At 42.1% G+C, this 11,417-nt stretch overlaps 1 protein-coding gene across 3 annotated transcripts in view; it reads left to right on the top strand.

The window, feature by feature from the left end:
• The first annotated feature begins 6,551 nt into the window (after positions 1–6,551).
• Positions 6,552–11,417, top strand: part of BTBD9 (BTB domain containing 9) — a 411,686-nt gene continuing 406,820 nt past the window's right edge. The window contains exon 1 of one of the 3 annotated variants that reach the window (XM_027127128.1): positions 6,552–6,664. The gene's annotated coding sequence lies outside the window, so the exon portion shown is untranslated. The remainder of the gene's footprint in view (positions 6,665–11,417) is intronic. The other 2 variants (XM_027127132.1, XM_027127127.1) reach the window with 2 other exon arrangements.

Below are 11,417 nucleotides of genomic sequence, written 5' to 3'. Positions count from 1 at the left end.
TCCTACCTCAAGAAACAAAAAACATCTCAAATAAACAACCTAATCTTACACCTAAAGAAATTAGAGAAAGAAGAACAAAAAAACCCCAAAGTTAGCAGAAGGAAAGAAATCATAAAGATCAGATCAGAAATAAATGAAAAAGAAATGAAGGAAACAATAGCAAAGATCGATAAAACTAAAAGCTGGGTCTTTGAGAAGATAAACAAAATTGATAGACCATTAGCCAGACTCATCAAGAAGAAAAGGGAGAAGACTCAAATCAATAGAAATGAAAAAGGAGAAGTAACAACTGACATTGCAGAAATACAAAGGATCATGAGACATTACTACAAGCAAGTATATGCCAATAAAATGGACAACCTGGAAGAAATGGACAAATTCTTAGAAAAGCACAACCTTCTGAGACTGAACCAGGAAGAAATAGAAAATATAAACAGACCAATCACAAGCACTGAAATTGAAACTGCGATTAAAAATCTTCCAACAAAAAAAAGCCCAGGACCAGATGGCTTCACAGGCGAATTCTATCAAACATTTAGAGAAGAGCTAACACCTATCCTTCTCAAACTCTTCCAAAATATAGTAGAGGGAGAAACACTCCCAAACTCATTCTACGAGGCCACCATCACCCTGATACCAAAACCAGACAAAGTTGTCACAAAGAAAGAAAACTACAGGCCAATATCACTGATGAACATAGATGCAAACATCCTCAACAAAATACTAGCAAACAGAATCCAACAGCACATTAAAAGGATCATACACCATGATCAAGTGGAGTTTATCCCAGGGATGCAAGGATTCTTCAATATACACAAATCAATGAATGTGATAAAACATATTAATAAATTGAAGGAGAAAAACCATATGATTATCTCAGTAGATGCAGAAAAAGTTGGACAAAATTCAACACCCATTTATGATAAAAACCCTCCAGAAAGTAGGCATAGAGGGAACTTACCTCAACATAATAAAGGCCATATATGACAAACCCACAGCCAACATCATACTCAATGGTGAAAAACTGAAACCATTTCCGCTGAGATCAGGAACAAGACAAGGTTGTCCAGTGTCACCACTACTGTTCAGCATAGTTTTGGAAGTTTAAGCCACAGCAATCAGAGAAGAAAAAGAAATAAAAGGAATCCAAATCAGAAAAGAAGAAGTAAAGCTGTCACTGTTTGCAGATGACATGATGCTCTACATAGAGTATCCTAAAGATGCTACCAGAAAACTACTAGAGGTAATCAATGAATTTGGTAAAGTAGCAGGATACAAAATTAATGCACCAGAAATCTCTCGCATTCCTATACATTAATGATGAAAAATGAGAAGAAGAAATCAAGGAAACACTCTCACTTACCATTGCAACAAAAGGAATAAAATACTAGGAATAAACCTACCTAAGGAGATAAAAGACCTGTATGCAGAAAGCTATAAGACACTGATGAAAGAAATTAAAGATGGTACAAACAGATGGAGAGATATACCATGCTCTTGGAACGGAAGAATCAACAGTGTGAAAATGACTATACTACCCAAAGCAATCTACAGATTCAATGCAATCCCTATCAAACTACCAATGGCAATTTTCACAGAACTGGAACAAAAAATTTCACATTTTGTATGGAAACACAAAAGACCCCAAAGAGCCAAAGCAATCTTGAGAATGAAAAACGGAGCTGGAGGAATCAGGCTCCCTGACTTCAGACTATACTACAAAGCTACAGTAATCAAGACAGTATGGTACTGGCACAAAAAGGGAAATATAGATCAATGGAACAGGATAGAAAGCCCAGAGATAAACCTATGCACATATAGTAATCTTATTTTTGATAAAGAAGGCAAGACTATACAATGGAGAAAAGACAACCTCTTGAAAAAAATATACAAATCAATTTTCACTGCAAAATAAAGGAGCTGTTACAGTGGAGGATTACTGGACTGAATGTCAATATTATGACATAGTATGAGTGTGTTTCCAGTTTGGTAATTGCAATCATTGTTGCTTTTGTTGTGGTCATCTATTTACAATGCTTGGTGTCAGTTTAGTTATCTCTTGTAGAAATAAAATACAGTGTGTGTGTGAAAAAAAAAAAAGAACCTATTGTATAGCACAGGTAACTCCACTCAGTACTCTCTGTAATGACCTGTATGGGAATAGAATCTAAAAAAGAGTGGATATAACTGATTCACTTTGCTGCACAGCAGAAAGTAACACAACATTGTAAATCAACTATACTCCAATAAAAATTAATTTAATTTAATTAACACAATAAAATGAACAAAAAGCCATAAAAAAAAAGACAGCCTCTTCAGTAAGTGGTGCTGGGAAAACTGGACAGCTACATGTAAAATAATTAAATTAGAACACTCCTTAACACCATACACAAAAATAAACTCAAAATGGATTAAAGACTTAAATGTAAGACCAGACACTATAAAACCCTTAGAGGAAAACACAGGCAGAACACTCTGTGACATAAATCACAGCAAGATCCTTTTTGACCCACCTTCTAGAGAAATGGAAATAAAAAGAAAAATTAACAAATGGGACCTAATGAAACTTAAAAGCTTTTGCACAGCAAAGGAAACCATAAACAAGACGAAAAGACAACCCTCAGAATGGGAGAAAATATTTGCAAATGAAGCAATTGACAAAGGATTAATCTCCAAAATTTACAAGCAGCTCATGCAGCTCAATATCAATAAAACAACCCAATCCAAAAATGGGCAGAAGACCTAAACAGACATTTCTTCAAAGAAGACATACAGACTGCCAACAAACACATGAAAGAATGCTCAACATCACTAATCATTAGAGAAATGCACATCAAAACTACAATGAGGTATCACCTCACACTAGTCAGAATAGCCATCATCAAAAAATCTACAAACAATAAATGCTGGAGAGGGTGTGGAGAAAAGGGAACACTCTTGCACTGTTGGTGGGAATGTAAATTGATACAGCCACTGTGGAGAACATTATGGAGGTTCCTTAAAAAACTGAAAATAGAACTAACATAAGACCCAGCAATCCCACTACTGGGCATATACCCTGAGAAAACCATAGTTCAAAAAGTCATGTACCTCAATTTTCATTGCAGCTCTATTTACAATAGCCAGGACGTGGAAGCAACCTAAGTGTCCATCGACAGATGAATGGGTAAAGAAGATGTGGCACATATATACAATGGAATATTACTCAGCCATAAGAAAAAATGAAATTGAGTTATTTGTAGTGAGGTGGATGGACCTAGAGTCTGTCATATAGCGTGAAGTAAGTCAGAAAGAGAAAAACAAATACTGTATGCTAACACATATATATGGAATTTGGAAAAAAAAAAGGTTCTGATGAATGTAGGGGCAGGACAAGAATAAAGATGCAGATGTGGAGAATGGACTTGAGGACATGGGGAGGGGGAAGGGTAAGCTGGGATGAAGTGAGAGAGTGGCATGGACATATATACACTACCAAATGTAAAATAGACAGCTAGTGGGAAGCAGCCGCATAGCACAGGGAGATCAGCTCGGTGGTTTGTGACCACCTAGAGGGGTGGGATAGGGAGGATGGGAGGGAGGTGCAAGAGGAAGGAGATATGGGGATATATGTATATGTATAGCTGATTCACTTTGTTATACCGAAAAAACTAACACACCATTGTAAAGCAATTATACTTCAATAAAGATGTTAAAAAAAATAAAGTTAAGGGGACTCTCTAGGAATTTATGTGAAATCAGTCAGTCTGATCTTCTCCTTTGTTAGATGAGAAACCAAAGCATGGAATAGTTAAGTGATTTGCCAAAGGTTACTTAGCTAGTTAATGGCCAGAACTAAGAGTAGAATCTCAAGCTGCCATCAACTAGTCCAGATGGCAATCCAGTATACTGACCTGCCTTTCTGACCCAGGTAATTTGGTGTTTATCTCTACTACCTCACTAAAGCTGCTATTGTTGGTCATCAATCACTTTTGTGTTGCTGAATCCAGTCAGTGCTTTTCAGCCCTTGATATACTTGCCCTATTTGTGGTCTCTGACTCTGCTGAGACCATATTGCAATTCTTTCCCACCTTGGTTTCAGAGGCATTACACTCACCTAGTTCTTTTATCTCTCTGGCCATTGTTCCTCACACCTTGTGGGCTTCCGTTCAGCTGCCACTGCCTTTTAAACTGAGTGCTTCCCGGGGATCTATCTTTGGTCCTCTTTATCGTTTCTTCTATATTTTCTGATTGATCTCATCCATGACTAGGACTTAAATTACCAATTATTGATATAAGTTAATGTCCTCTAAATCTAGTTTAACTCAACTTCTCTCCTCATGCGCAGACTTGTGTAATTCGACTGTTTATTGGATATTTCCCTCTGGATGTGAAGGTTCCCTTCAAGTCACAGTCACCTTGCAGTAGTCTTTGAGGGAGCCTAATAAATTGCACCCTTTTTTTCTAGATGAAAGAGAATGCAGCAGGGGACCAACTATCATCTTTGTTACTGAATGTATTCATTTTGATTGCTGTTGTAACAAATTACCACAAAATTAGTGGCTTAAAACAACACAGATTTATTAGCTTACAGTTCTGGAGGTCAGACATTCTAAAATCAAGGCATTAGCAGGGCTGCGTTCTCTCTTGGGGCTCTAGGGGAGACTCTGCTTCCTTGCCTTTTCCAGCTTCTAAAAGCTGCCTGCATTCCTTGGCTCCATCTTCAAAGCCAGCAGCACAGATTCTTAAAATCTTTCTCTCTGACCTCTGCTTCCATCATCATATCTCATTCTCTGACCCTCCAGCCTCCAGTCCAGCCAGATAATCCAAGACAACCTCCCCACCTCAAGATCCTTAATTTAACACACCTGCAAAGTCCCTCGTGCCCTGTAAGGTAACATTCACAGGTTTTGGAGATTAGGACATGAAAATCTTTCAGGAGCCATAATTCTGTATACTACAATTGACAAAATTAGTATTGGATATTACCTGTGGACAGAGAGCTTCCTAATGCGAAACTCTGGTATTAAATAGGCTTACTAACTTTGTAGCCCTGGACCAGGCACCCTCAATCCCACCCATAGGCCCTGCTCCTGGTGAATCAGAAAAGAACACAAAGATAGTTCCCTGACAGAAGCTTTCCTTTAAGAGGAAAGTGATGGGATGGGCTACACCTGTCCCGTTTCTCCTTTTAAATTCACCAATTAGGAAGTCACTGCTCTAGGGAGGAGTGAGCTGGGGCAGGTGCAGTGAGAGGCCAATATCATATTATATATATTATATATTTTATTAACAGATGTTACTCTGTGTGGGAGGAAACATCATGAGTGGAGAATAAGTGTTTCCCCAACAAACATATCCATTTTTGAACACACCATCATTTTCTAGAAATCCAATCATCCTCCTGGGACTGTCACCAGCACTATCTAATACGCTGGATCAGAAACTTGTGGATAACCCAGACTCATTTTCATTCACATTTTGTTAAATGTTTCCACCACCTACCCCAGCACCCGTGCTGGAAACTTGGCTTACTCATTTATCCCTCACTCAGCGCTGTCAATTCTACCACCTTAACAGCACTCACATCTATCCCTTCCTCTACACTCCCACTGCCAAAGCTTTGGTTAAGGCTCTGATCTCTTCTTACCTGGGGTACAGCAATGGCCTCATAACTGATCTCTCTGCCTCAAGTTTTGTTCTTCCTATTTTCACTTCCATACCTTTATTCATGAAGCTTCCTTTGGCTGGAATTACGTCCTTTCCAGTCACTCTCTCCAAATCTCCACACCCCAGTGGACCTCCAGTTCACCCAAGCCTCAAGCAGAATTGACTGTCCAACATCCAGGATCAGACTTGAACCTAGGTTTCCCTGACTCCAAAGTCCATGCTCTTAACTGCTCTTGCTCGACTGCCTTCTCTTATAATAAAGATATTTTAAAGTCTAGTGAGCTTTGTACTTTAAAAAGCACCTTTGCATACATTATTTCCTTTTAGCGGTACAATTCTTCAACATAGTAAAGATGGGTATTGTTATCCTCATTTATAAAATGAGGAAACAGAGGAATTCAAGGCCCGGTCCATCACACGCTGCTGCTGAGTTAACGAGTGTCATTCAGCAGCCTTACACATTAACCGCGCGCTCAGCCCCTTCTGGTCCCAGTCCCTGGAGAACCTTCCTGCACTTCGCAGAAGTAGCCGATGGGGTCCGCGCGAGTCTGGACTAGGCCACTGCTGCCTCCACCACAGGCGCCCGGGCGATCACGGCGGGGAGCTTCCCATTTGCAGTGACGCGATCGGTGAGGCCATACAGTGACGTAGAGTGACGTAACTTACCCGGAGCTAAGTGCCGGCAGGGCAGCTACACCCTGGGGCCCCCTGCTCAGGAGGGCAGCGGATCGGGCGGGTGGGGGAAAGCCGCAAAACCCGCGGGACCCGACCTCCCGGCCCTAAATCCGCGGTTCCCGCTTGCCCGCCACTGATCGGTTGCTACGTGACGCCAGCGCGCAGAGGCGCGTGCGCGGCCACGGCGGTGTGCGTGAGAGCGGACGCGCGCCGCGGCGGCGGCGGCGGCGAGGACGGCGGCGACGGCAGGGGCCGAGGGGGCGGTCGCTACGAGGCGGGTGCGGAGCGGGCGGAAGAGGCGTCTGTGCGGGCGGTGAGGTCGCAGAGGAACATCGTGGGGGTGAGTAGCCGCGGCCTCGCCGGGGAGGTGGGGCCTGGCCGCACCTGCTGCGCGGGCCCGGGGCGCGGGGACGCGCGCCCCTTCACGCTCCTCATCTGCTTTTTCCCGGGGCGGGGAAGGAGCGGGGACGGGGGCTGACGAGGGTCAGTTCTTGGGCTAGGTCGCTGTGGGAAGCGGCAGCAGCTGGCCGGCGAAGACTCTAGTCCTGGAATGTGTTGTAGGCAGGAGGTGTTTGGGGACCTCGGGGTGGCTCTGCCAGGCTCCCGGGCCGAGGAGTCGGAATCCCGAGAAGCCCGGTTCCTAGAGCAGCCTCGCATCCTGCCTGACACGAGCTGGCGCGAGACCGAGACGAGGCGGAACCAGGGACGCCGAGGTTGGGGTCCGGAAAGTTTGGCACTGCTGGGGCCCTCAACTCCCCTGCCTTGGCTGGGCTCTGAGGCGGGGCTGGTTGTTATGGAGGGAGTTGTGAATCAGTGCCTGCGTGCGGCGTCAGACACACCCACGACCTGGAGAAGGCGATCTGTCAGTGTACAGAGGGGGCGGCCCACCTGTTGCCTAGTGTTTCCAACTTCGTGTGTGTGCGCACGTGCTTAATGCACGCCCCAAACTTTGTCGGCCCTAAGCATTTTATCACATTGTTGCTACAGGTTTTGCGGCCAAGGGGCGGCTAGCCATCCTCAGTTCTTCCTCATAGACTCACATCAGCTGTTTTGTTTCCCTAAGCCATGTTGTGCTTCTGTCGTTATTAGGGCCGAGGAAGCGTGGAGGCACCGGTTTTTCTTTTTCTTAAAAGTAGCGCGGGCTTGTTATTTACTAAGCAGAAAATACAGATTTTGTTCAGCGTGTGAGCTGGAAAAATGTCGATGGTCAGACAAGCCTGATTGGGTGCAGCTGATCATCAGCCCAGTGCTTTCTTCTCAGTGCGCTGGTCTCTCTAGTGGGTAGATGTGTGGCTGCAGTAGTGACCGTGCTCGGGAGAAAGGAGTATTAGAGGTAGGAAGGAAGTCAGTCTTTTCTGACCGTTGATGAAGGCAGTGCGGTAGAAAGACAGGCTATACCGAAATTTAATCATGATTTGTGCAAGAAAATTGAAGAAAATAACTTGTAACTTCTCATTCGGATCTAAAATTCTGTGATTCAGTTTCATAACTGAGGATCTGTAAAGTATGTTGTTTGAGGTTCTTACGTCTTGGAACCAGTGATAACCTTGCTCTGTAGCACTTAGGGTACTCGGAATTCAGTATCTTTTGCGTTCTGGACTATAATAGCTTTTAGGACAGGAATCACGTTTGTTTTCTTCAGGGCCATATCTCCAGTACCTACAAAAGTGCCTGCCACAGAGTAGGCACGGAATAGATATTTATTATATGTGACACCGTGGATAAGTCATAACACGCAGTTAGCTCAGTCCTTCAAGTAGTTAATACATGTGCCCCCTCTTCCTAGTATTATGCTGCATATGAGAGGAGGACTGTGGGATTACAAATGACGTAAAAGACCTGCCCTTTTAAGGGCAAACAGTCTAGCTAGGAAGATAAAGCATATTATACAAAATAATTATGAAACCAAATAGTATGTAAACAGGTGCTATGTGAAGTCCTATACTTTAAGTGCAGTAGAAATTTAGAAAAGATAAGACTTGTGGGCTGAATTAGTGAACTCTTCAGAAGAGGTAAGATTTCGTCTCATCTTTGAAAGAAGTGTAAAATTTCTGTTAGAGAAGAGATAAGTCATATGTTGAGAAAATAGTGTGAATTTGGTCATTGGGGGATATATTGCGGCAACTTACATGTACCATGAGAGGGGAAAATTGGAGAGATAAGGTTTAGTAGGTTGGGGAGGGAAAGTGTTAAGACTAAGGCAGGCTCATCAGCATCCCACTGATAGCAAGATGGAGCCTACTTTCCTGGAGGGATGGGAGTTGTGTTACTCAGACTAGAGTCTTAAACAATCATAAGTGTTATCCTTACTTAAAATGAAAGGATATTATCGTTGAACCAAAATCAGGTTGTTGTATACCTCTGATTTCAGTACTAATTTGAATTAATGCCTCACTAATGTGCATGTATCTTATGTATTTAGTCAGCAGCGCATGTCCTCATTTCTAAAATCTACCTATGTGCTTGGGCCGTTCCATTGGAAATTTACTGAAATGATGTACCCAAAGCAATTATCGAGCTACTCTCAGTGACACAGTTTTGCTTGGGATTATCTCTTATAGTGGTCTGAGGTTTGTAATTACTGCTGATCCTGTAAAAAATAAAAATAATGTTAGCTGGGAAAGGAGTCTATTTGAAAAAGGATACTCAAAAATGTTGACAAAAAGATTTGAGAAAATTAAAGATGCTGCTCTTAAATATTGAACCGTTAGTCTTTATCTTTTGTTGTTATGTGAGCTTTCTTTTGAGTGTTGCATAAACCTGAACTTGAATTGCTAACCTGTGTAATGTTGCAACAGCAAATGTTAGTTAACAACTCAGCAAATATTTATTGGGTTCTGGCTATGGCTAGGCACTGTGTTGGGTGCCAGCAAGACAAAGAATAAAACACAGTGTAGCTGAGATACCAGGTGTTCATCAGGGGGGACAAACACTAACCGTGATGTGCTGTGATAAGAGTTCACCACTTTTGGAATGAATAAAATGCTGAAGGAATAGATCACTTTGGCTGGGGAAATAAATTGATAGAGTCAGGGAAAACTTTAAAGAGAAGACGTGGAACTTAGCCCTGAAGGTTAAGTAGCATTTTGCTACATGGAAAAAGGAAAACAATCATTCCCGCCAGAGGGGAGAGTATAAGCAAAATTGCCGAAGATTAAAATTGAATGGGAAAACCTTGAGTTTTTTGTAGGCTTCTTGTATGGCAGAAGTGATGAGACAGGAAAGGTATGGTTGGAGCCAAATTACAAGGAGGTCTTCCATTCTAAAAAACCTAGTCTCCCTCCTTCCAACACTACCCCCATGTTGGTGATAGAGAACCTTGAAAGGTAGAATAATCAGATCAGAAAGTTAACAGGCAGTTCATATGCAGGACTGCATTAGAGCTGAGAGGGCAGGAGACCAGTTAGGATGTAGGTGAGAGATGCTGGGACCCTGAAGAGGGACAGTGGGAATGGATGGCTTGTAAAGATATTTTAGATGTTAAAAGTCTCTAAATGTTATGAACAGCTAGAGGTGAGAGAGAGTGAGAAGTCAAAGGTGACATGTCCAGCTCGAGTAACTGGGGATTATGAGGACATTAAATTAGAAAACACAGGAGGAGGAATAGATTTACAGTGGAGGGAAGAAATGATGGCATGTTAATTTTAAGGCCCATGTGTGGAGTTTAGAGAGGCCCATTAGGTAACTAGAAATTCTACTCCAGAGTTTATGAGACAGTTTAGGAATAATTGTAATGTAACTGACAGCCTCCAAGGCTATGGAAGTAGTACCATTCTAGGACTTAGTATAGTAATTAATGCTGTGGACTTTGGAGTCAGGAAAACCTGAAGTCAGATCTCTGTTATGCCACTATTGATTGGGATGGGTAACCTCGGGCAAGTAATTTAGCATCTCTGAACCTAAGTTTCTTCTGAAAAGTGGGGTTAATAATATTTTAAAGAATTGTTGTGGAGATTAAGATGGTATGTGCACAGCAGTTAGCAAAATGCCTAGCTGATATATGCTTAATAAATGACAGCTGTTGCTATTAGTAGTTACAGTCGCAGAGGTAGTAGAAGAAAAGATATTCCTATGCAGAAAAGTTGAGAGCGAGAACTGGAAAGGGCAAGGAGTGGAATTTTTGGAAATCAACACTTAAATCAAACTTAGATGGTTTCTCAAGCTTGAGCATGCATCAGAAATACCCGGAGGCTTTGGTAAAACACAGATTTCTGAGTCCCACCCCCGAAGTTTCTGATTCCGTAGGTCTGGGTGTGGCTCCTGAATTTGCATTTTGAACAAGTTCTCAGGTGATGCTGATGTTGTTATTCCCAGGACCACGCTTTGAGAACCACTGATTTAGAGGATTAGTGAAAGAGGAACCAGCATAGAGGCTAACAACGAGATTGAGTTTGTTGGAGAACCCAGAGAGACTTTATAGAAGGATAAGGAAATAACAGCCTGCAGACTCTCTAGATCCACCAGTCTGCTTTCCAGTTCGATGAACCTCATCTCCTCCTTATTTCTGTTTTCTCCAGAATTTGGTGTAATGCTTGGCACATAGCATTGTTTGAATGAGCCTTTGAAGCTGTTTAATACTGTTCTTGTGCATGACTGCACATACTCAAACACAGATTTCATTCATTCTCTTATATCTCTGTTGGGTCTCAGGCAAGGTACTTTTTCTAATTTTACAGACACACACACACATACACAAACACAATAACTACAGAAAATTTCTTTCAAATACCTGATGCATAGCTAGATGCTTTTGACTTTGTATTAGATTCGCCCCCTCCCCGCCCACTTTTTTTAAATGTCAGAAAGTCCAATTTGCAAAATAATTGTCAGTAACAAGTGTCAAGATTACAATCTGTATCTTGTATTAGGCACTTTGCAGGTTTATAGGGTAAGCAAATAATATACTCACTGTACCTGGGATGTTTACAATAGGATGGGCAAAACTTAAAGGAAAGAAACAGGGTGAGATATAATCACAGAAATGTGGAAGGAGAGGAACCAGAATATAAGGACTTATTTCTTGTACGCCGATATACTTTGGATCTTACATGTCTCATATACTCATATAGCACAAAAGTTAGTCCTAATCTATG

The sequence above is a fragment of the Aethalodelphis obliquidens genome, unplaced genomic scaffold (genome assembly GCF_003676395.1).
Source record: "Aethalodelphis obliquidens isolate GAN/ISIS:26980383/991018 unplaced genomic scaffold, ASM367639v1 scaffold31, whole genome shotgun sequence".
Lineage (NCBI taxonomy): Eukaryota > Metazoa > Chordata > Mammalia > Artiodactyla > Delphinidae > Aethalodelphis > Aethalodelphis obliquidens.
The sequence above is the reverse complement of the archived record's forward strand: the minus strand, read 5'-3'. Positions and strand labels throughout refer to the sequence as shown.